Below are 24,740 nucleotides of genomic sequence, written 5' to 3'. Positions count from 1 at the left end.
TGTGTCCGATCCCCCCTGCATTTAGAACTACTTTTTAGGACGAAAAAAACGGACTTTTAAAATCTCTTTTAAAATTTGTTTTTCTGAAACGCTCCTACCCTCGTTAGGCAGATAAATCATTTCCATCTGTCCCTGTTCCCTGGGTGCTGGGTTTAGACCGGCCCCGGGCTCGATCCAGTTTTGGCGGCCATCTTAGGTGGGGGCACATTCGCCGAGCGGTCTAGTCGCCCTATATAAATAGTCCCTTATGGCTCCGCGCAGCGGACGTGAGCAGCGGACGCGCCGGACTAGCGCCGGAGTTTCGCCAGAGTTAAGCCCGTCTGTGCCCGTCCGGGCCCAACCGGGTCCGGGGCCAGTAGCTATGCCCGATGTGAGTCCCCAGCACTCCATCACGATCAGGTATACGAAGGATGAGCTCCTATCCTACCGAACACCGAAATACGACAAATGCTGCTATGTTGCCAAAGACGGAAAGCGCTTTAGGGGATGTAGAGTTTGCCACCTGGATGTAGAAGATGCCATCCCCACTACCTTGTGTCGGCTTGCCCTGCTTAACTGCAGATCACTCCCCTGCCACGCTCCAGAGATTAACTCCCTACTACTGGACCACAAGGTTGATGCCTTGTTTCTTACTGAGACCTGGCTATCTGACACCTCGGGTACGGATGCGGTGATAGCGCTGGCGCCGGGATATCTGATCTACCATCTTGACAGAGGCACAGGGAGAGGGGGGGGTCTGGCTATTTTATACAGGGAGTCACTGAGTTGTAAGGCACGTGAGGCAGGGGTCAAGGACTGTGAGAGCTGCCAATTCTCGCTTCAATTTTCCCCTACCTACACGTTGACAGGACTCCTAGTTTACCGGCCCCCTGGAAACATGGGTGATTTTACATCGTCACTAATGGAAACTACTACTCTGCTGGCTGCGGCCGCATCCAACTTCATCTTGCTAGGAGATCTCAATTGCCATTTCGATGAAGAAATTGACCCTAGGGCTACCAATTTGTCGAGCGAGCTGAGCGCCCTGCAGATGAAACTGATAAATACTGGAGCCACCCATGTCAAAGGTCATCTTCTTGACCCCATCTTTTCGAACATGACGGGTATATCCGCCATGCCTCCCCTCGCTCTTCCTTGGTCTGACCACTCACTGATCATGGCTAACTGGGAGATTAAGTGTGATGACACGCTCCCACTCAGGGAATTTAGAATAGATAGGGCATGGTCAAGGCTCCCGGTAGACACTTGGAATGCCCGTCTGGAGGACACTCAGCCTGAGAAGGGCTGTGACCCGGTGTCTGCAGATGTTATAGTGAGGAACTGGTTGACCAATGCACTGGACCATGTGCTTCCCCTCAAGAAGATGCTCATTAGGGACAAGAGAATGGGGTCTGCCCCTTGGTATACCCCAGAGCTCAGAACCTTGAGACAGAACTGCAAACGCGCGGAGAGATTATGGAGAAGGTGCCCGGAGATAGATAGCAGGGAAAAATATCGCATCGAACTTAGAATATACAAACGTGCTATACGTACTGCTAAGGCCTCCTTTTATGGGGAGAGAGTAAACCATGCTGCGTCCTCATCCAGGGAAGCTTTCTTAGTGATGAAGGAGCTTCTTAAACCACCTGAGCCTACTCCTGTCTATGATAGACCACAGGAAAAATGTCTGGAATTAGCCACCTACTTCAAAAACAAAATCGACATTATTATTAGTTCTCTCCCCTCGGTCTTGGGAACATCGCCCCCTTCTGAGGACTTCAGCATATCGGAAAATCGACTGACGTCATTTGGCCCTGTATCTACAGGTGAAGTACTGAAGGTCCTCGGGAGCATGAAAAGTGGCTCACCTCGGGACCCTGTCCCGATGCGGTACCTTAAGCAGGCCGCCCTGACGATAGGAGAGCCCCTGACCAATCTGATCAATCTCTCGTTCACTCAGGGGACAGTGCCGCCTGACTGGAAAAGTGCGGTTGTCAAAGCGCTTCTTAAGAAGCCGGGCTTGGACCCGCAGAACTTGGCCAATTTCAGGCCCATCTCCTTACTACCAGGAGTGAGTAAGATTGCCGAGAGGCTGGCGAACCATCGGTTATCAAACTTTCTTGAGGAGAATGGCCGGTTGAGGGACTCCCAGACGGGATTTCGACCAGGCCATGGTACGGACACGGCTCTGCTAGCAGTGGTAGAGGAGGCCAGAAACACTTTGGATGCAGGGGGATCAGTGGCAGTGATCCTCCTGGACCTCAGTGCGGCCTTCGATACCGTCAGCCATGGGGTGCTGATACAACGTCTAGCTGAGTCGGGTGTCACAGGAGTGGCCCTGGAATGGCTGGCCTCCTTTTTGGAGGGGCGTACCTTCGAGGTCTGGGAAGGAAATGCAAAATCCCCTCCCCTCCCACTTCACTGTGGGGTGCCACAGGGCTCATCCCTTAGCCCCACGTTATTTAACGTGTATATGGCACCCTTGGAGGGTGTGGTGTCTCTGTTTGGCTTTAAGACCATAAGCTATGCGGATGACACCCAGCTAGTGGTGAGTCTTACACAGCTGGAGAAACAGCCAGAGACACTCCATGCTTGCTTGAGAGATGTGTTTGATTGGATGTCCAGGTCATCGCTCAAATTGAATGGCTCAAAAACTGAGCTGATGATCTTGGGTCATTCAAGTTTTGCCCTCTCGCCAAACAGCTGGCCCAACTGCATGGGCACCCCGCTTGACCCAAAAAAAGAGATCAAGAGCCTGGGGGTCTGGCTGGAGCCGGACTTGTCCTTTAGGACACACGCCAAGAAGATCGCGGGCGTTTGTTATGGAATGCTCCGGTCGGCCCGTAAGGTTCTCCCCCTGTTACCAGAACTCTCCCGGAAGCTGTTAGTCCAAGGATTAATCATCTCACGCCTGGACTACAGTAACGCGCTCTTTCTTGGAGCACCAGAGTCAACGTTTAAGATCCTGCAACAAGTGCAGAACGCAGCAGCAAGGCTGCTGCGGAATGTTCCGGCCAGGCAGTCAGCCAGGCCTGCTTTAAAAGCACTCCATTGGCTCCCTGTTAAAGAGAGAGTTACCTTTAAGGCCCTGTGCATCGCTCATAAGAGCATACAGGGGAAAGGACCAGCTATTCTGAAGGACATGATTCGCCCTTATAAGTCTACAAGAGCCTTACGCTCTGACAATAAACATTTCCTTCAGACTAAGAGAATCAGGAGAGCCCGCTCAGGGGGCAGGAGTTTTTCTTTCCATACAGCGCTCGCCTGGAACTCCCTCCCATTCTCGCTGCGGTCCGAACCAAACCTTCTCAGATTCCGGAAACATCTGAAAACGTATCTGTTCCCAGAATAACTGTAGCTTCTCTGTTTTCTATTAGTAGCCTGCTCTTGGTCTCCATAAGCGCTGGGATGCCTCATGGTAACCGTGCGCGGTACAAAATTCAATAATAATAATAATAATAATAATACATGGGAGTTTGCATGGGGTCCCCCCATACAGACCCCCAAGTGGGCTTACACAGAGAAGCAGGAGGGACAGATCCCCATCAAGGGAATCCATCCACTCCCATGTCTCTAGCATCTCTCATGCTTCCTCTCACAGGGGAATGACTTCCCCCGAGAGAAAGGAGCATGAAGCCAGAATGAGGGAAGCTAATCTGAGGATTCAGAGGGAAGAACTTGCCCTTGCCAAGGAGAAGCTTGCTCTGGCTAGAGAGCAAAAATTGTGTGGGTCAGAACCCACTGGTGGCAGCAACATTCCTAGAGATAGGGATAGGTCTTATGACCATAGAAACCTAAGCAAGATAGTCCCCCCATATCAGAATGGGGATGACATCCACAAGTGGATGACTGCTCTGGAGAGGGCCTGCAAAGTACAGCAGGTACCCCAGAGTCAGTGGGCAGCTATCTTGTGGCTCTCCTTTTCTGACAAGGGTAGAGACAAGCTCCTCACAGTCAGTGATGAGGATGCTAACAATTACAAAGTCCTGAAGAGTGCTCTGATAGATGGGTTTGGCTTAACCACTGAGCAATATAGGCTGTTGTTCAGAGACACCCAGAAGACACAGACACAGGACTGGTCTGATTTTGTGGATTGTGCCACTAAGGCTTTGGAAGGTTGGTTAACTGGCAGCAAGGTGCAGGACTATACAGGATTGTACAACTTGATTATGAGGGAGCAGATCCTTAGTAATTGTCAGAACCAGCTTCTCCATCAACACCTGGTAGACTCAGATTTGACCTCTCCCCAAGAATTGGGAAAGAGGGCAGATAAATGGGTCAGGACCAGGATTAGGCCTAAAAATCAGGGTGGTGACCAGAAGAAAGATACCACCAAGCCTCAAGAGAAGGGTGGGGATAAAACAAAAGAGAAATCTTCCTCAGGGCCCCAAAACTCCACACAGGGTGGTGGGTCCCAAGCTCCCTCCTCTACCACAGTTAAAAAGCCTTACTGCCATGAGTGTAAAACTCCTGGGCATTGGAAAACTGACAGCAGTTGCCCAAAGGCTAAAAACAAAACTGTTCCTCCAACTACTCCTGTCACACCACCTATTACTGTCAGCAGTAATCCCTCAGGTGGTGGGAGTGCCCCCAAAAATTTGGTTGGGTTTTCTTGGGGAACACAGGGGGATCCTGGCTTAGCCAATTCCCCTACAGCAGCTACTCTTGTCTGTGATGGTGGCATGGGGTTTGCCAACTTCACTGCCTGTCCCAACACTTTGGGTAGGTACAGACAGGAGCCCTACATCAATGGTAGAAAAGCTGAGGCCTACAGAGACACTGGAGATAGCATCACTATGGTGGCCCATAGGCTAGTTCCCTCTGAGCAGCTTTTGCCTGGTTTCTCATACCAGGTAACTAACATTGATGGCAAACAGAACAGTCATCCCATGGCAGAGGTATGTCTCAGCTGGGGAGGTGTCACTGGCCCTAAAAGGGTGGCAGTGTCTCCAACCTTGCCTGTGGACTGCTTACTGGGGAATGACTTAGAACTCTCAGCTTGGGCTGGAGTTGAACAAGACACCCATTCTAAAATGGTAGGCCTTTCACAAAAGGGTAGTGGGGTTGTGCCAGCCACAACCCCTGTCCAAGTAGATTTCCTCCCTGAAAAGGTTGGAAGGGCAGTGGTAGCCACAGCCCAGGCAAAGACAGACTTCCCTGTAGAGATTGGCAGAGCTGTGACAGTCACAGCTCAAACCCAAACTGAGTGCCTCCCTGAAAAGGTTGGCAAGGCTGTAATGGTCTCAGCCCATACTCAGACTGACATAGGTGTAGTGAAGCCTGAAACTATGGATCACTCCACACAAACAGAGAGTAGTGGGGAGGAAGAAAAGTCTCCCTCTCCCCAGACATTAGGAAAAGGTCAGCCTCCTCAGGGATCTGACCTCACCCCTTGTGAAGGAACTGCCCCAGAGGTAGCCAGGCCTGGCCTGGCAGAGCCTCTGATGTCAGTGGCCCCTTCCAAGGTGGAACCCAGTCTGGTGCAGGTAGCCTGCCTCTCTCTACCCTGCCTCAGTCAGCCCAGGTCTGCAGAGGTCAGGGAGGCCAGTGGACCCCAAGAGGGCCCCTGTCCACAAGAACCCCCCCATCAAAAGAATGAGGATTGCCTGGCTAGTAGCCCTAGCCAGGTGATGGGTAAAAACATTCCTGAGGGATCCCCTTTACAGGTAGTTAGGGACCTCCCCCAGAGGGATTCTGTTGGGCACAGGCAAACATGGGGCCTTAGGGCCCCAAACCTGACCTGTCCCTCCAGTAAGCCCACAAAAGGGACCCAGCCTCCAGTTTTAGGTAGCCAGAGGCTGACCCTGAGAGCACAGTGCAACTCAGTGAAAGAAAGAAAGGCATCCATGGTGGAGGATGATTGGAGGAAGCTGAGGCCTCACTTTGAGGGCACTCACTTCAGTACTCCATCTCAACACCAGCCTTTTACTTTGCAAAGACACACCAAAGGTAGCGATTCCCTATGGTGGAGACCCTATGATACCTTTAGGGTGAGGGATTGCTTAGTGGACCATGAGACAGGGGGTAACCATGCCAGTGCTGGTTCTTCCTTATATGGCCACTTAGGCAATAGAGGCTTACCTTGTCAAGGCCAGCCTTATCTCCTTTTGTTTGGGGGGGGGGGTTGTGTAGGAAGGTGGATATCTGACTATGGTTACCCCCAACTTTTTGCCTAGTGTCTAGCTGGTTTTTCGACTTAGTTGGCCTGAGATCCTGCCATTCAGGGTCTCAGGCTGTCTGCTCTCTCTTTAAAATAGACTCCATGTACCCTAGGTACATTCCCAATTGGTAAGGATCACCTTATTGGACCCTGTACAGTGTACCCTAGGTACCCAGGGCATAGGTGTACCCTAGGCCTCCCAGGGGCTGCAGCATGTATTATGCCACCCCTGGTCTGGCCTTCCAATCAGACACAACTGGCTGATCACTCAGCTGGGGCAAGGTCGTGTAATCACCCCTTGCTTAGATATAGTATGCCTATATCTACCCTTATATATAGACACATGTGTATCTATCAGTCACTCCTATGGCAGGCCTTAACAATCCTGGAGGCAGAGTGCTTGGTAACATGTGAGATGGTGCTCTAGCATGAGCTGAGCCTGTCTGCAGCTTTCGGAACCATGTCCTTATAGCTGTTCTATGATATAGCCTACCATATACTCTTAAAGTGCCTTATAATCGTAAACGGTTATGGTAACTATGGTTTGGCTGTATCAAAACATGTCGTGTAAGGTGTCTAACACTTTGGAATAATACCCCCATACCATTTCTGGTGATGAGGATATTATTCCTCCCTTCTAGAGGGAGAGACATGTTAAAATCCTACTTTGCTGTTTAACTCTAACCAAAGCCTCAGCATCACAAAATGGATGCTGCTGCCACAGACACAAGTCTGACCTCCTGCTGCTGGGAGTGATCCCGGCCAGGGAGGCTTGGACAATAGGTTTCCTGCTTGGGGAGGTGCTAGCACCTCCCCAGACAGACTTTAGTGTATTGGGGCAGGGAGGGCTGAAAGGAATGAGACATGCCTGGGGCACACAAGGTGTCCCATGCATAGTCCAGTTCAAACCGGTGCTGGGGCACACCAGCCCCAGTCCTGGCGCGAAACTGGACAAAGGGAAGGGGGTGTAACCACCCCCCTCCCAGGTCCCACCCATAAGGCGTGACCTAGCAGGTAACCCAGCCCCCCAGATTAGTATAAGAGTGGGAGTTGGGCCCCAGGACTTTAGATTATCCTGAACCTGCAAACTTGAACAGAAACTCTGGACCTTCGACATTCGACGAAAGAAGAAGACTGAAGAATCTCCCTTGTGGCCAAGGAGTGGCTACCCTGTGCAAACAGGCACCATCAAGAGACTACCCTTTGCTTTGCTAAAGTTCTACGAGGGACCGACTGCAGAGCCCGACCAGAGCCTTGACTTCCAGACTTCTCCGACCCTGATCCACATCCACAGCAGAGCTGAGATCCGTGGAGGCGACGAGAGACGTGGGACCGGCTACCTGGGAAAAGTGGCTAGTATCTTCAAGCGCAGCTTCTGAGGCACCCTCGAAGTTGTGCACCGGGGATTGAGAAGCCCCAACCCCAAGCACCATCTGCACCGAAGACCAGCCCCCCACACTCCACGAGTCCTGCGTGGGGCCCTTCTGCATTTTCCTGCTTGCCGCGTCTGTCCGGTTGCTTGCCCGTTGGCTAGTGGCCTTTGTGATGACGCACCCTGAAATCTTTACCGCTGGTTTGGCTCCTCCAGACTGGCTCCTGCTTCTTTGAAAAAGAGAAGCACCCCAGACCTTCCTGGTCTGCACCAGAAGCAAGTCCTCCGTTCTTCGTGGGTTCCGCTTGCCAAGGCTTGGTGAGTCCTAGTCCAACTTCGACGCCGCCGACAGCAAGAGCCTTCGTGGGACAGCTCGCCTCCTGGTCCTGGTCGTCCTCGACGTTTCCTGGTCCTCGTGGCTGCAGCGACAAGCTTCACCTTCACCTGCAATCTTCACGACATCGCCTGGTTCCTTCCTGGTTCCACGTGGTCACTGGCTAGTGACCTTGACTCTGTCCCTTCTGCTTGCAGGTCACCTCTCTTCTTGATCCCAGCCTTGGGATCCACCGGACACTCTTCACTGACTGCCTGTCAGCATCTTTCTTCAGGCATCCATAGGAGTCGACGACGAAACCCGACGCAACTTCACCCCTATGCACCCGCAGCCTGTGGGCTAGGTAACTTGGGTACTCCGGTGCTCATCAGGATAGTGACTATCCTAGTGTCTAGTTTTCCAGTCTCGACTTCCTAGCTACTCCGAAAGTGTCCTAAATCTATCTATTTCTAAACTGTACTATTGCTAGTGACTTTTACGCATTACGCGTGAGTGTTTCCACTCTGCACCTGAATCCCGTGGGCCTCCCACTTCCTAACCTTTGGTAGTATAGTGTAGCCCCAGCGATTCCCTAGGCCTAGGCCTATCCTATTTCCGTGACAGTGGTCCTTATACCACTTACTTAGTATATGGTTTGCGTGGCCCCTAGGGCCTGACTGTATTACTTACCTGTGTGACTTAACGTATGCATAAATAAGACTGTGTTGTACTTACCTCTAATCTCATAAAGAGTGCTGAGGGTTTGACTAGAATAAATACACTTTATTTTATATATATATCTGTTGTGGTGTCCTTTCATTTGGTATTCAAGGGATTATATATGGTATCACAGCTGGCTTCACATGCCATTCAGAGTCTAGCCTAAGACTGCTCTTGTCCATGCTACCACTAGGATAGCTGGTCTATAAGGTTGACTTTACAACCAATCACCATAAGGGTATTTGGACTGATATAAGGTGTACACTAGAACTAGTGACATCATACATCAGGCCAACTTCTCACACCAACCCAATGCTACAAGCCATGGTCAAATCATGGCAGCGGGCCCACTGCCTCTTCGGAGTGGATCCTCTTCTTCATCAGCATACACCATTATGGAGCAACTCTGGCATCCATATACATGGAGAAATGTTAAACTGGGAGGCGTGGCATTCTGCGGGCACTGCAGCCTCCATCAAATCTTCTAACAGGGTGCCCTTAAATCCTTTGTGGCGCTCTGTAAAGAATTCGGTCTCCCATCACCATCAATCCTGGTGATATTTGCAGCTCCGACATTGCCTAAATCATCGCCTGGGTGCACGGACCTTGGAACGTGGGGCCTCTTCCGTGGGCTGATGTCTGGCCTCTATAGCCTCCTGAGCCGTCATCTTTTCTCCCTGTCCCTTTTAAATAGCCTCTGTATCACATGGCAAACCAGACTTCAGACAGAATATAAACCGGAGGACTAGGCGGATCTTCTGGAGGCATTGGATCGTGGGGCCCTTGAGGCACAAATGAAGTTCTGTCTCTTTAAGTCACTGCAAGACTGGCAGTGGACTCCCGTAAAACTGTGGGCAGCGGGCCTGTTACCTCAAGAAATTGATGGCGCTTCTACAATGACTGATGTGACCTGATACACATCTCTGTGATTGCCCCCTGGTGCAACCTTTTTGGGAGGCAGTCGGCACCACGCTGAGCAAGACTCTACCAATCACGTCACCCCGCTTCACTCCTGATCCTTCTACATGACCTCTCTGGACTTTTCCCACCTTCAGTGCAGTCTACTGCTTATGGCTCTTGCTACGGCTAAGATCTGCATTCTCTGCAACACGGTGTTCCCCCACGATGAATGGCACTCAACGATGTACCAGACAGCCTCCTATGAGCTGGTCATATATAACCTACAGGATAAGACAGAGACCTTCTGTAGGAAAGTGCCCCATTTGACATAGTTACCCCCAACTTTTTGCCTGGTATCTGGTGCAATTTTGACTTAGAGTGAGCTGGGTTCCTGCTAACTAGGCCACCAGCACCAGTGGTCATTCCCTAAACTGTACTATTGTTCCACAATTGGCAAACCCTTTGGGATCTCTTGTAGGTCCCTAGTAAGTGGTACCCCTGGTACCTAGGGCATTGGACCTAAAGAGGGTCCCTAAGGTCTCCAGCACAAATTGTGCAACCCTAAGGGACCCCTCATTAAGCTCATGCAAACAGCCATTTCAGCCTGCATGTTTTAGTGCAGAGAAAACCGAAGAGTCAACGTGGCACACATCTCTGTGTGCCATGCCTGTCAGCACTACATGTGGCTTAGGTAAGACACCCCTACGGCAGGCCTTACAGCCCTAAGGCAGGGTTCACTATACTCATGTGAGGGCATATCTGTGAGAGTGGATATGTCCCATTGATATCTAAGTTCACCCTTAGATATTACCAGTGCACAGGGAAGCCCAAACGAGTGCATGGGCTTGGACACTCATCATTACCAGTTCCTCAGCTACATGATGGCTTCACTGTACCGCAAGGTGTTTGGTACCAAACACCTGATCTTAATAAATCTACACGGATGCCAGTGATGGATTTATTAATGAATGCGCACGAAGGGTATCTTAATGGTGCCCCCTGAAAACCTACCTACTAGTAGTGTGTTAACTGACTGGTCTCGACCAGCCAGCCACCACAGACAGGTTTCTGTCCTCCTGAGGATAGAGCCTTCACTCTCAGAGGACAGGAACAAACCCTGCCCTGGGTGGTGGTGTTCACACTTCCTCCAACCAGGATTGGCATTCCAGGACGGGAAGTTTCAAAGGCGCTGCCGCCTTAGTTATGCGACACAGAGCCTCTTCAGATAGTGGAGGTGCCCAACCCCCTGTCCTGACCCCACTTTTTGGTGGCAAGACAGGTGGGAAAATTAGTTAGATTAGGAGCTCCACCCTAGGGAGGACCAGCTGATGTGGACCCCACTTTCAGATTCCTCCATGTTGTTTTGGCAGGAATTAGCCTTCTAGGGCAGGGTTTTGCCCACTTTCCACAGGAAGTGGTCATATATAGGGTGTATACACCCTAAGGGTAGGTAGCCCATTGGCTACTACTTGCCAATCCCCATAATGCCCATAAATTAAGTATTTAGGTGGCACCCCTGAACCCAAGAACTCCGATTCGATGGATCAACAGAAGAAGGATGAAGAACTATCAATGCCTGGTGAGAACTGCAGCAGAACTTTGGACTTCGGTGCAAAACCCTGCCGTCACTAGTCCTCTCTCAACAATGGCGACCGTACTCGTCCTACTACCTGGAGAACTACGAAAGTCTTGGGTGGCCTGCCAGCACTTCAACAAACACCAAAAGTCTCTTTTCGAGTAGAGGGGCTACTCCCCTGCAGTGCGCAGGCATCAACATGCAGAGTCCGGTCCCCCACCTTGTAGCTCCACAGCCTGACTGATGCCGCAGATGACAAGGAGAAGGTACTCCTGCTCTCAAAGGTAAGCTCTGTCTCTCCACCGAGTTGAAGACACGAGGACCAAACGGAACCCGTGCAGGCCCAACCCCCGGGGTTCCGGATGCCCTGCACCAAACACCAACCATGAGTGTCCAGTCCTGATCCTCACTACACCAGAACCAAGCGGCCATCGAGGGATGTCAGAATCACTAAGACCCACTTCAAGAATGGCCCAGCTGCTTAGATTTTGCCCCTGCCAGCTGTTTGACCCTGACTGTGATGTGCACCTTTGCGCACCCAGCCCAGCCAACCTAATCACTCTGCACCCGACACCCCGGCCTGGCCCCTGACAAACCGGCTGTGCACCCATGCTCCAAGAACCCCTGAGTCCTCAGTCCCTGTTTTGGAGCACTCAGACTTGCCCGCAATTCTCCTTTTGCAGCCTCTTTTTAGGTGGCCCCTCTTCTCCATAGCACTCTAGCTACCAGTCGCACCAGCACCTCCTCCTGGTAGAACCCGGGCAGTTCCCAAAGAACTGCTGTTAGTACTTTGAACCTTGGCCCACTACTACTCTGATCCCAGAAGGTGAACCGCTGAAACTGACTGTACCTACCTTTATGCATTGCAATGTGTGTAAAAGCGCACAGGTTTAAACGCTTTACTTACCTGTTCATATTTTCATCGAAAACTGTACTTACTTTGAAATTAAGTTCTTCAGTTTGAAATATATATAAAAAGAAGTGTTATTTTTCTAAATTGGTCTCGTATTTATTCTTTGAGTGTGTGTCTCGTTTATTGCCTCTGTGAGTACAAAAAATGCTTAGCACTACCCTCTGATAAGGCTAACTGCTCGCCCACACTACCACAAAAGAGAGCGTTAGTATTATCTACTTTAGCCTCTGTAAACCAATTGGGGACAGGTGGACTCTCTGCACAATGTACTTCGTTTTAGTACATTATATAGCAAGCCAGCTTCTTACACCTTCCTCCTCGCCTGGCCGTCTTTCCTCCGGGATGAAGCCCACTAGCCCTTAATTGAGAGCGCCCCTGTCCCTAATAGGGGGACCAGATATTATGTCACACTGACACTGCCCTTGCGATCCCATCTGGTCATGATCCTTGAGGGTGTGTGCCTACTTCCCCCACTTTCCTCTCTCACGCCCACCTTTTCCTCATCACTCTTCTTCTTTGCCTCTCATCTTTTTCCTCTCTTCCCCCTTCTCTTCCTATTCTCTCCCCTTTCTCCTCCATCCCCCCAGGAGTGTAGATGCGAGCATGGATTCCCCGTTTGCTTTTCCTCTATTCATTTCTTTTTGTCATATTACATTTTTTTGCCCCCCCCCCCCTCACCCCACTGACTATTCTATGTACATGTGTGGACCCGCGTGTCCTCCTTGATATTGTCCTTCCTTGTCCTGCATGGGCCACTGCCTCATGGGAATTCCACATGCCATGTACCTAGCGCTCTGTTTCTTTTTGCACTGTGTTTATTTGTATAGTATGACTGTTTCACATATGGTACCTTATGTTCCCCATCCCTCCTTCACCTATGCACTGCTTTGTTTAAATGTTCCAATAAAACATTGTGAAACAAACAATTGTGCTCACAGAATAAGGTACTCCCTTCCAAATGAGCAGTGATAGACTATTAAAGCGTTTGAAACTCCAGGTTTTATGGACTACTTCCACATTTATCATACATGGGTACAGGAGGACGGTATCGCTGACAAATTGTAAGAATGAGCCCAAAAGATACATTCACAGGCAATTTATATACGTTTAATCCTTATGCATTGCAGTATTGTTGAAAATCTAGCGCGGATCAGGCTGTAATGGACCTACATTGGATTTCCCTGGACTGCCAGGGCACATCCCACTGCTGCAGCAATACAGGTAGCCTGGGTACAGTATTTATAAACTTGCAGCTCCTTTTCCCACAAAATGGTAACAAATATTTTGCAGTGATATACTATATCGTGCTAACGTAATCTGTATTCGCAAAACATTAAAGTCACATATCATCCCACACATCACAATAGGCCATAGCACATTGTGAGACCCAGCTGTGTGTGCAAGTGGATGTGTGCACACACTTACCTCTCCATACCGAACAATCAAATGACATATCTAATCAACACTTCATTTGTACAAAATAAGTGCCGGGACTCGAAGTTTGGCTCAGAAGCCTATGGCTGGTGCTACTGAATGCCAGCATGCCAAATACCAGGGTTGCACAGTCTTGGTTCCATCTCACGCCCCTTGAATTCACCACCAGACACCTCCCGACCCTTTATCTAAATTCTTGCATGTCCTTTTTGTCTCTCCTTTCTCCCTTTGGCACTGCCTTTCTATTTTTCTCTTCTTACTTTTTCCCTCTTGTGTGTTTTTCTCTCTCCTGCTCTGGGTCAAAGTCTGACGAGAAATAATAAGGGCTGGTCCCCTAGAATGTGTGCTGTTGGGCCTCACCAGCAACCACCGGCTCAAATAAACAGTGGGTCTTTTGTACACTCATTGGTGCTCTCTTGTCTGCCCTTACACATTGAAAAGTCTCATTGTAAACCTATCTTTCAAACACCTAAATGTACAAGCCTTGCTGCACCTTTATTTGCCTGTAAATTCCTTCACCTTCCAATATCTTAAAAATGCTGATTGCACAAACATCAGGTAACTGAAAGTCAAATGGTCTTGGCTGTTTCACCTCTGAATCCTGAACACCGAGGGCCCTATTCACACAGGCATTTTTGAGTACCTAGGTAGTGCTTCTGTAGTAGTCTTTTACCTACTCATACAAGCCTTTGTGGATTGGCCCCAAAATATCTAAAATGTGAAGACTCATCTACAGTTAGAAGAAAGGTATAGGACACTGCCCAGGGAGAGCTGAACACTTTGAGGCTGATTCACATGGGCCTGTAAGAATATGCACAACAGTACTCCTGTAGTGCCACTTATTTTACTCATAAATGCTTCGTGAATGGGCTTCGGTTTAAAAATATATATATATATATTTAGTGGGTTTTGCTTTATGAACAACAGCTGCAATTGGTAGATTCCGTCAAAATGACAAACCCAGCAGGGTAAAGCATGAGCATTACATTGGGCAAGAAAACAAAAAACAGGAGCTGAGCAATTGCACCTGGAACAGCAACGAAGAAGTAAACTCAGCCAATGGGTCGCTGTAAATGCCGCAATATGTGACCTGGGGATAGAACCATTAACTGGGGCGGGGTGGGGTTGATGATTTAGACGGCAGCGGCAGGTCGCGTCTTTGCAGCAGAGAAATGGATGTGGACAGGTAGAGAGGTCGACGGTACCGTGGTGATGGTTCCTGTAAGGGTAGAAACAGTGGGCAAGTGCAAGCATTGGGATCCCCGACATGGAGGTAGTGGATCACAGACGTGGCTTGTTGAAGTCATGGGGGAAGATCGCCATTTCCTACTGCTTGTAGGAACTGCGAAAGGAGAGTAGCACATTGAGGGGAAATAGGTCGTTTGCGCAAGTGTCAAACCTCTTCATAGCGGTGCCCTATTTGCGTACAGCCCCGTGCCATGCTGCCATTGAAGGGGCCAATAGAGAGTGCCATTGACAAGTGAGTGCGCGCTTGGCAAAGAAGAGCACCAGGGATCTGAAGTGAGCACATACTTGTGTTGTTTGTGACGCTTGAAAATGCCCAAGTAGCAGGCCTCCGAGGAGTGTATATCCGGTAGCTCGGTGTCCTCCCGCATGGTATTGTGCACAGACCTACAGTAAAAGTTTAGAGATGGGCAGGACCATAGCATGTGGGTAAGGTCTACATCAAGGGTGTGGCAACTGGCAACGTGGACGATCCACATGAGTATCATGGAAGTAGCGTTTCAATTGGGCCAGGATGAGGTACGCTCTGTGGAGTATAACAAACTGAATGTTGATAAAACTGGAGTTACGGGAAACCTGTTGGAGGAATTCTAAAGCTTGTTCCCATTCTCTGTTGTGCAGCACTCGTCGGAAATGGTCCTCCCATCTCATTTGGAGCATGTCGAGGGGAATCACCGTTAGTTTGAGAATAACTTCATATAGCCAGGTGAAAAAACGTTTAATTGTTTTTTTTTTTTAAATGCATCCCATTTTTCTTTAAGGGAAACGGGCTGCTTTAAAAAAAATATTACTTTGTTTAAAAGCAATCACAGGCATGGTGGGCTGCTGACCCCTGAATCCAAGTGGGTCACCAATTGCGACCACCTTCATTAATATTCATGCGGTTGGTCTATTTGCAACCCACTATGCATTGCAAACTAGGAAATACGGGCCAGATATAACTTTAGTACATTGGTAATAGTGTTTACCAAATAGTGATTCACAAAAAATTGCTATTTAGGAACCGCTATTAAGAATTCTGAGGTGAAATCTAAAATAATTAGAGATAGGTCTGAAGTTGTTTTCGGCATAATATCTTTGTTATTTCTACCTTTGGCCTCATCTCTAATGATTCCCTGTTCCATTGAAGCTCACAGTATTAGGCGGTAGCCCTCCATTAGGAGTGCCGAGTCCCTGAGGCTTGAACCCTGAGATTCAGAAAGTCAAAGTCCTACTCTCTGGTTCCACCCCAAGAATATAGAACTCTCTTCCATCTGAAATTCAAACAAACCCTTCTACAATGGCATTCAAGAAAGAAGCTAAAAGACTAAAAGGTACGAGAGCAAGGATAACCCAGGGTGCACCGGGCTCCCTGCTCCTATAGCGCAGGGGCGTGAGCCTCTGGAACGAGACTCGTGAAATATTATTGGTCAACAAACTTTGCTAAAGTCTACATTTATATATTTACTTTGTTACAGGAGTAGATTTGTTCTGCAATGGGTGGGAGTTGCTCTTTGTACAGCACTCTGATACCTTTGGGTCATGTTGGCGCTATATAAAACTCTTAAACAAATTAAAAAGTGAAGGAGCTGTGGAGAATGCCCTTTAAGGAATGAAGGAGGCACTGAGCATCTCTCACGTGCTATTAGGGGGCAGCTTTGACTTGATTTATTGGTTATTTCCCTGCACTCTGTGATTCACAGGAATGTTGTCAAGCATTCCCCCTGCCCTTTCCCTCCATCTGCAGGGACAGTGCAGTCTGTCAGCAGGGCTCAGCAAGCTGTCGAAAAATTCATGCCTGCAGGGTTTTCCTCTGATTCGTTCCAGGATTATTTCTGCTCATCTTGGGTTCATCTCTTCCCACGCTCCCTACATCATTCCCACTTTAATCATTAATTCAACACATTAATTCAATATATCTCTGGAGCTGACTTGGAGCTGATGGTAGTGAAGGTGAAGCTTCACACTGGCAGGGGCGGCTCCTCTAATAAGGCGGGGGAGCGTTGCCCCACTGCTCGTTGAGCAAGAAAAATGAAATGATAATAACATAGTTATTAGCATTTTTTTTTTGGAAGGTTCAGGGCTGGGTTTGGGCTGGGCGGGGCTGGAGCCACAGGGGGAGGAGTGGTTTGTACACTCCAAGTGCCCATGACTGCTTGGCTGGCCGTCTTGGCCTGACCAAACAGTCATGCGCACTTTGCATGTTCCCCACCAGGCTGCATTACACCCAGTCCCTTATCTGAGCGCTGATCCAAAGCGCTCAGACCAATCACAACGCTTCCTAGTTCCAGGACCCGAGAAGCAGAGGAGAGACGCGGCCAGCGCAATAGGTAAGTGGTATTTTCTATTTTGTTTTATTTTGGCCCTACCACGCCCCCCTCCCCCCTACCCCTCCACCCTCATTCCCTACCAGCCGCAACTGCACACCGAAAAAAACTTTTAAGTGGAATCAAGTGCAGAAACCCTAAAGCCAATACAGCAAATGAATTAAAACTACATAGGGCAGACATGAGAAAAAAGCTGCAACAGTCAAACAAACAAGTTGGAGACCAAATAAGCAGCCTGTCAGTAAAGTGCCGACCTGCCCTATAGTTGCAGGGTGGGCTAGGAGCCCCTTATCTGCTATCAAAATGTTTATTTCTTTTTTTGAGCTCTTGCTTATCATAAGTGAGATTGTTGCTATGTACTAAGCAGAGGTTGATTTTAGAGGAAAAGAGTGTTCAAAAAGAATATGTCAAAGACCACAAGGCATAGCAAATGGGAGCTGGGGTGAGCGCTGGGGTTGAACGTCCTGGAGCTCAATCTAGGGCACTGCCCTCCCCACCCATGCCAAGTTGCTTTTGGAGCACACTAGACTGAACATTGAAACATCTACTATGTTTGCATGTGCAAAGCATGAAAGGATGCCTGGATACCTGCATGTACTGTCACCCTGCTGTCACACTATCTCCAAGTCCTGGGAAGTACTCTGCATCCAGTGCTTAATTTGTAGAATGTTAAGTGCCGGGGCTCTGACCAGGAGGCCACTGCAGCTTGCACAACCCATTGCCCTTGACATCGCTGCCAAAACAACTACTAACCATCTCTCTCGCATGTAAATGCAACAGTTCAGATTATTTCAGGTCCCCAAAGATAAAGGAATGGCTGGGGAGGCAGGTATCAGCAATTTTAATGTATATTGTATTCCTAAACTACCGCTGTTCTGCTCATCTCTAATTTTGATGAGCAGCGCCACCATGTGGTGGACTGTTCTAAGTATGGTGTTGACAATTAGGTGCCGGTGCCGAGCACCGGAAACCAATTAACCCCTTCTGTGCCACGCCCTTTCCCCCCTCCTGTGCCGGGCGTTTAATTAGTGGGTGGGGTTCATGACGAGATAGTCTCGTCATGGGCACAGCGCGACCGTGCTCCATGACGAGACTATCTCGTCATGGGCACAGAAGAGGTTAAGTGCCGGGGCTTAGCACCGGAAAGCCCCGGCTCAAATTAAGCACTGTCTGCATCACATCACCATTAACATTTCACAGCAGTAGAACAATGCAGGTAGGTTTATTTATACAGAAAACACAAGATCTATGAGCTGCAGTGTATGTGTAGAAATATGGATGGGAGGGTCAATGAATGGGTTGTTTTCCACCACAAAGAACATGCTGTCTCTGATGTCACTTGGAGCCCTAGGATGAAAAACTCCACGTTGACAGTTCCCCTTGTACAATTTTATTTTATACATGATCCTCCCCACACATCATCTTCCTCTGCTCAGATGAAAAGCGTGAAGGTAGAGAAGGCATGTCAGAAGTTGTATGGGTGATCGAAACCTTGTTTTTTGCTGCATGAAGCAGATGTGAAATGTGGGCAATTCCCCTGGATTGAAAATAAGCCTTGGCAAAGTCAATAGGTCTCGTCTTTGGGACCCTTTTAAAAATGCTCTACAGAGCCGGGCTCTTTCCCGATGCTGAGAAGCAACGTCAAATAAATAAATAAAAAATATGAGACCACTGCTGGCAGTCATGTTATTCCACTAACATGCATGCGTGATGAAGTATGCTCGCACATGCACATGAAAGCATTGCGCACCAGCAAAATGACGTGTGCAAGATTTGCTTTAATTTTTTTTATTTATCGATCCAAGATGGAGGATTCCACTTGGATCAGTAAATAAAAATAAAAAAAGATTGAAAAATGGCAAGACGGTGGGTGGGGTGGGGATAACGGAGGACAGAATAGGGGAGCATGTGGGGGCTGGGGGGACAAACCATTGCATATGGAATAGAGCAAGATGGGGGAAAAGAAGATATATAGAGAGAAGAAAACTGAGCAGAGGAGAGAAGAACACGGAGTCTGGAGAGTAGCACACAAGACATAGAGAAGCACACAAAAGTGACACCAATACAAGAATTGGGGAAAAGCCCATGTAGGCGAAAAGCAACATGGAGCATTTGGGGGGGGGGGCGGGGTGAGAAGTACAGAAGAGAGATAAACAGAGCATGAAAAGGTGGGCATTTGTGGGGAGCATACTAGGTAGGGAAGGAGGCACTCTAATAGAGTGCTTACCACAGCTAACCAGTGCTAAAGTGCTTGTGCTCTCTCCCATAAAAATTGTATTATTGGCTCATCCCCAAATGGCATATTTAATTTACTTATAAGTCCCAAGTAAAGTTTACTATATGTGCCCAGGGCTTGTAAATTAAATGCTACTGGTGGGCTGGGTTCAAAGCGGAATGGCATGGTGAGCAAAAAAACTATGGATTTAGGCCCAGATCTCTGTACTGGGATGAATGTATGACATTGTTCTGCATTCTGTCCATCAACTGTTGTTTTTGCATTTGTCACCCCGAGTGGGACGGGTATGCTCAGACGTGAGTCCCGTGCTCTCCATGCCACTGGAATCCAGCTATCCTGGCTGAAGAGGGGTGAAACCCCGAAACCGGTCCTAAGATGCTTGTTTCCAGTCCAGGGAGGACCTGGCTTGGCAGTTCGGGCTGGACTGTTCCCATGAGGCACAGGGTCAAGACTGATTTGCATATGCCTGGGTTCAAACTGGAATGGCACGGTGAGCAAAAAAACGATTGATTTAGGCCCATATCTCTTTACTGGGGTGAATGTATGACATTGTTCTGCATTCTGTCCATCAACTGTTGTTTTTGCATTTGTCACCCCGAGTGGGACGGGTATGCTCAGACGTGAGTCCCGTGCTCTCCATGCCACTGGAATCCAGCTATCCTGGCTGAAGAGGGGTGAAACCCCGAAACAGGTCCTAAGATGCTTGGTTCCAGTCCAGGGAGGACCTGGCTTGGCAGTTCGGGCTGGACTGTTCCCATGAGGCACAGGGTCAAGACTGATTTGCATATGGCTGGGTTCAAAATGAATGGCATGGTGAGCAATAAAACGATGGATTTAGACCCAGATCTCTGTACTGGGGTGAATGCATGACATTGTTCTGCATTCTGTCCATCAACTGTTGTTTTTGCATTTGTCACCCCGAGTGGGACGGGTATGCTCAGACGTGAGTCCCGTGCTCTCCATACCACTGGAATCCAGCTATCCTGGCTGAAGAGGGGTGAAACCCCGAAACCGGTCCTAAGATGCTTGGTTCCAGTCCAGGGAGGACCTGGCTTGGCAGTTCGGGCTGGACTGTTCCCATGAGGCACAGGGTCAAGACTGATTTGCATCTGGCTGGGTTCAAACTGGAATGGCATGGTGAGCAAAAAAACGATGGATTTAGGCCCAGATCTCTGTACTGGGGTGAATGTATGACATTGTTCTTCATTCTGTCCATCAACTGTTGTTTTTGCACTGGTGGGCCTGTAGCACTCATTGTGCCACCCACTTAAGTAGCGCTCTAACCATGGCTCAGGCCTGCCATTGCATAGCCTGTCTGTGCAGTTTACACTGCCATTTCGACCTGGCAAGAAAAACCACTTGCCAGGCCTAAACCTTCCCTTTTTATACATTTAAGTCACTTCTAGCATAGGCCCTGGATAACTCAGAGTACAGGGTGCAATATATTTAAAAGGCAGGACATGTACTTTTAAGTTTTACATGCCCTGGTAGTGAAAAACTCCAACATTCATTGTTCACTACTGCAAGGCCTATCTCTCCCATACAATAACATTGGGATTACCTTATTACATCTTCCAAGTGTAATTCCCAATTGTGAAGAGATAGACCTTTCAAGCTTGGTGTCCCCGGTCTCACAATTTAAAATCACAACATATTGGGAAGTTGGATTTTAAGTTGGAAATCTGAAGATGCCACTTTTAGAAAGTTGGTATTTTCTCACTTTAGCCATTCTGTGCCTGCTGCCTGTCTCTGAATATACGTCTGGGGTGGGTGACAGCTGGGCTTTGCCCATTCCCTCTAGACAGCCACACACAAAGGAAGCCATCTACATCCCGGTGTGCCATCCTGGTATTCATACCCCCGTAGTGAGTTTGGAGCCAGGGCAGGAATGGAGGACCTCTGTGCACTTTTACAACCTTTCTTTGAAGTCTCACCCACTTCAGAGGCACAACTGGGTATAAGTACTGGACCTCTGACACCACCATTTCAGTAAACTTCTGGACATGTGAAGACTGCCAGGAAGAAGGACTGCTGTGCTGCTGAAGGACTGCCACTCTGCTGTACTACTGCTTTTATGGACTCCTGCCTTGCTTTGCTGCCCTCCTGCCTACTGTTCCCCTGCCTAGGTGAGAAGGACTGGACCTGCATCACTTCACCCCAGAGTGACTCCAGGGTATTGCTGGCTTGCCTCCTGTTTTGAAGTCTCAGAGATATCAAAGACTTCCAACTACCCTGCTACAGCACCTGGACTCTGCCAACTGTGAGTCTTGCCCTGCTAAGTGGTGCCAACCCAGTCCTGGACCCTTGGAAATGGGTATAAAGTGCCACTTCAATCAAAACCCATGCATCAACACCACTGCGCACCCATGCAATGTATTTACCTTAGTGCAGTTAGCCTTTCGCCATAATTGTTTTTCAACCCACAGATAAGCAGCGATCAGCACCAATTTTGCTGTAAAAAAATAGGCACATGTCCTCTGTTTTGCTTGTCATGTGGACATTTTGCCCACCTCTAATCAGAAGTCTTTACCCGGATTGGGTCAGCAAGCTCACATTTGGTGCATTCTACTAGTATCAGCCTTGATAAATGTTTTGCCATTGATAAATAGGGTAGGCACTCTTTAAAAATCTGTAGTTAAATGTTGCAGCATGAGCATGGAGTCCTTAAAAAGTGCAGAGTCTGGAATAATGACCCTCATGTCCCCAATCTGATGTGCCAGAATAGAGGCTTCATGAGGGGTCAAGCCCAACACCGCACTCTGCCCCCCACCTTGTGCTATTCAGTAGAAGTAACAGGCATCTCGTGCCACCCTCCTAGCCACCCTCAGGAGTGCCACAAACCAAGTTCAATACATAGCTGGGGATCTGCTACCCACCTTGTCCATCCTGAAGTATATCTCACACTCACACAAACAGAAAAAAGGCCTCCTGACTCCTGTCCCACCACCCTCTGCACCCACCCATCCCCCTAAAAGAAGCTGTGCTCCCCACTCAATTTGAGGGGGGAGCTTGTGCTGTGCTGACAATGGCTCTGTGGGAGCTGCTTATCTGTAGGGTCAGCAATTCCCTATCAGCTGTGGTCTGCGCAGACCCTCGACTTACTGGGGAAACTGCAGTTGGTGGCTCCACAGCACTTCCTCCCTTTCCATCAGATCTGTGAAGACCAACGTCTGCCATTCCTCATCTCTGGAGACGCCATGGAGGGGTGACTTCACAGCAATGAAAAACAACTTTTGTTTGTTCAGTAACTGGATTTCAGTCTGATATTTGTGTTGTGCTAATGGAAGCCATATATAACAGAGAATATTGTGTAAGGAACAGGTGAGTGTATGTGGGATGCGCAAGGCCATCAGTGGATTTACTCTGTTAGTGCCTGTGCATCACATGTTGTCCCGGTCGGTGGCATTCCTGTAGGCCTCAGCCTAGAAGAGGTTAGGCAGTGGTAAGGTATCAGATGGGATAGTGTTAAAGGATCCTCTAGAAACAGGACATGGAAATAAGAGAATGCCATGGCATGCTCGTATGGCAGGGCGCACGACGCGCGAAGGTGATTGGCTGCATTGATGAGCAGGTCAGTCTTCTATGAGAGAGTTTCAAAGTATCAATCAGTTCATGGTGACAGTGTGCAGAGTAATGAAGTTTGACAGATTGCATGCCACCTTGTCAAGAATAAAGTGATGGATGGAATGCTTGAATTAATCTCAGACATTAACAAGTGCTTGGGCCATGTTCCAGTCTGTCAATTTTTTCCCACCATGCCACTCTGAACAAAGACAAGTTATATGCAAATCCGTCTTGGCCCTACTCCAATGGGAGCAGTCCATCCTGAACTACCAGACCAGGTCCCCTCCGGCCAAAACACAAGCATCCCAAACCAGTTTCGAACTCCTTAGGTATAGTCAGTACATTATATCTTGAGGCCTAATGCACAGTGAGCACAGAATCCTTGTCTGGGCATACCGTCGGACTTCGGACATCTAATGCAACAAGAACGAAGTGATGGATGGAATGCTTGAATCAATCTCAGCCATTGACAATCACTTCCCAGTCCCTCGATTTTCACCCACCATGCCACTCTGAACATAGACCCGTCATATACATCAAAAGTATCAAAATATCCTTGGCACTTTTGGATGTAAACTGCACTCCATTGTCACTTAAAACACTTGCCGGTAAGCCTTCCATTACGAACAATTTGTCAAGGAATTTGAGAGCAGTGTCAGTGTCTACTCTTTCAACAATTTTTACTACTGGCCATTTAGAATCTTGGCGCTACTGCAATATGAACTGTCCAGGCCTGAACTATCGGACAAAATCACCATCAAACGAGAACACAAGCCAAGCCAGACCTAACATAACTAGACTCAATATACATTTTTCTAACATTTCTACTGTCTCAATTAAGTACATAAAATTGCATTATTACGGTGAGTGACATTTATTGAAAAGGACTATTTTTTAAACATGAAACATTCAAGAATAGCCCTGTGCCCTGATGATGTTGCAAAGAGTTCCCCAACACATATCAGTTTGCCATGTTCATTATACAAGTGGCATCTATTGTTATTAAATGTGAAGTAAGCTTATTTCATATTGACCATATACAAGTGAGTTTTTATTTTGCAGATCCTGAACTAAATTATTTAAATGTGATCTCAAATTGATTGGTTAAGGAAAATGATGCACAGTGAAGTAAAGCAGTGAGCTGTGGACAGGGGCAGTTCCTCAATAGGGGCGTGGGGGTGTCGACCTCCCACTGGGAGCCCCAACAGACAGACAGAGTCAATATTAACATAGTTTTCCTTCTAAAAATGCACCCATGTACCGTCATTCATTATTTTTCCATTAGTGGCGGGGCTCTCTCTCTCTCTCCCTCTTCCTCTCCTGCTCTCTCTCTCTCATGACCAGGACGAGCTGAGGTTACGTTAACTGACCGGCACATGTCAGATTGGCCGGTGTTTTCACTGTGACCACCCTAACATGTGCAGTTCAGACTCCCAAAACCAATGCTATGTGGGAGCTGGAATAGCAGACACAGAGCCCCATAGGTCTTGGATGGAGCGTTGTGTTTGGCTGACCCAGCCAATCCTGGCACTGCTCTTATGCTGGTTAGTGTTATAGGCAGTATGAGAGGAGTGCTTGGGTTGGCTGGGATGCTTTGGGCTTATTTTCTCTGGGACCAGCATGCACCAATTGTACAGCCAGTCATCGCAATGCGGGACAATTAAACCTCAGCTGTACTACAAGCTGAACGTGTGCTGAATAAAAGTATCAAGATAAGATAATGTTTATTATGACGGTACTCCATGCTTTTAAAGGACAATAAATGCTTTATAAATAGAATGTGCCGATCACCTCTGCCTTACAATTTCCATTCTGCAGCTATGCTATGCTTCCAAATGGAATTCGTATTGCACAGGTGATCGGGGCGCATTCTATTTATAAAGCATTTATTCTCCGATATAAACCTTTCACTTTTGCTCGCCCCACCACTTTCAACTGGCTGCGGATTACACAATTTGGTCAAGTGGGGAAGCTGAGATTTGAGTCTAGGTTTCCTGTTGGCACATTGTGCAATTCAACCAC

This window comes from Triturus cristatus, chromosome 6, assembly GCF_964204655.1.
Source record: "Triturus cristatus chromosome 6, aTriCri1.1, whole genome shotgun sequence".
Classification (NCBI taxonomy): Eukaryota; Metazoa; Chordata; class Amphibia; order Caudata; family Salamandridae; genus Triturus; species Triturus cristatus.
This window is presented reverse-complemented; position numbering follows the sequence as displayed.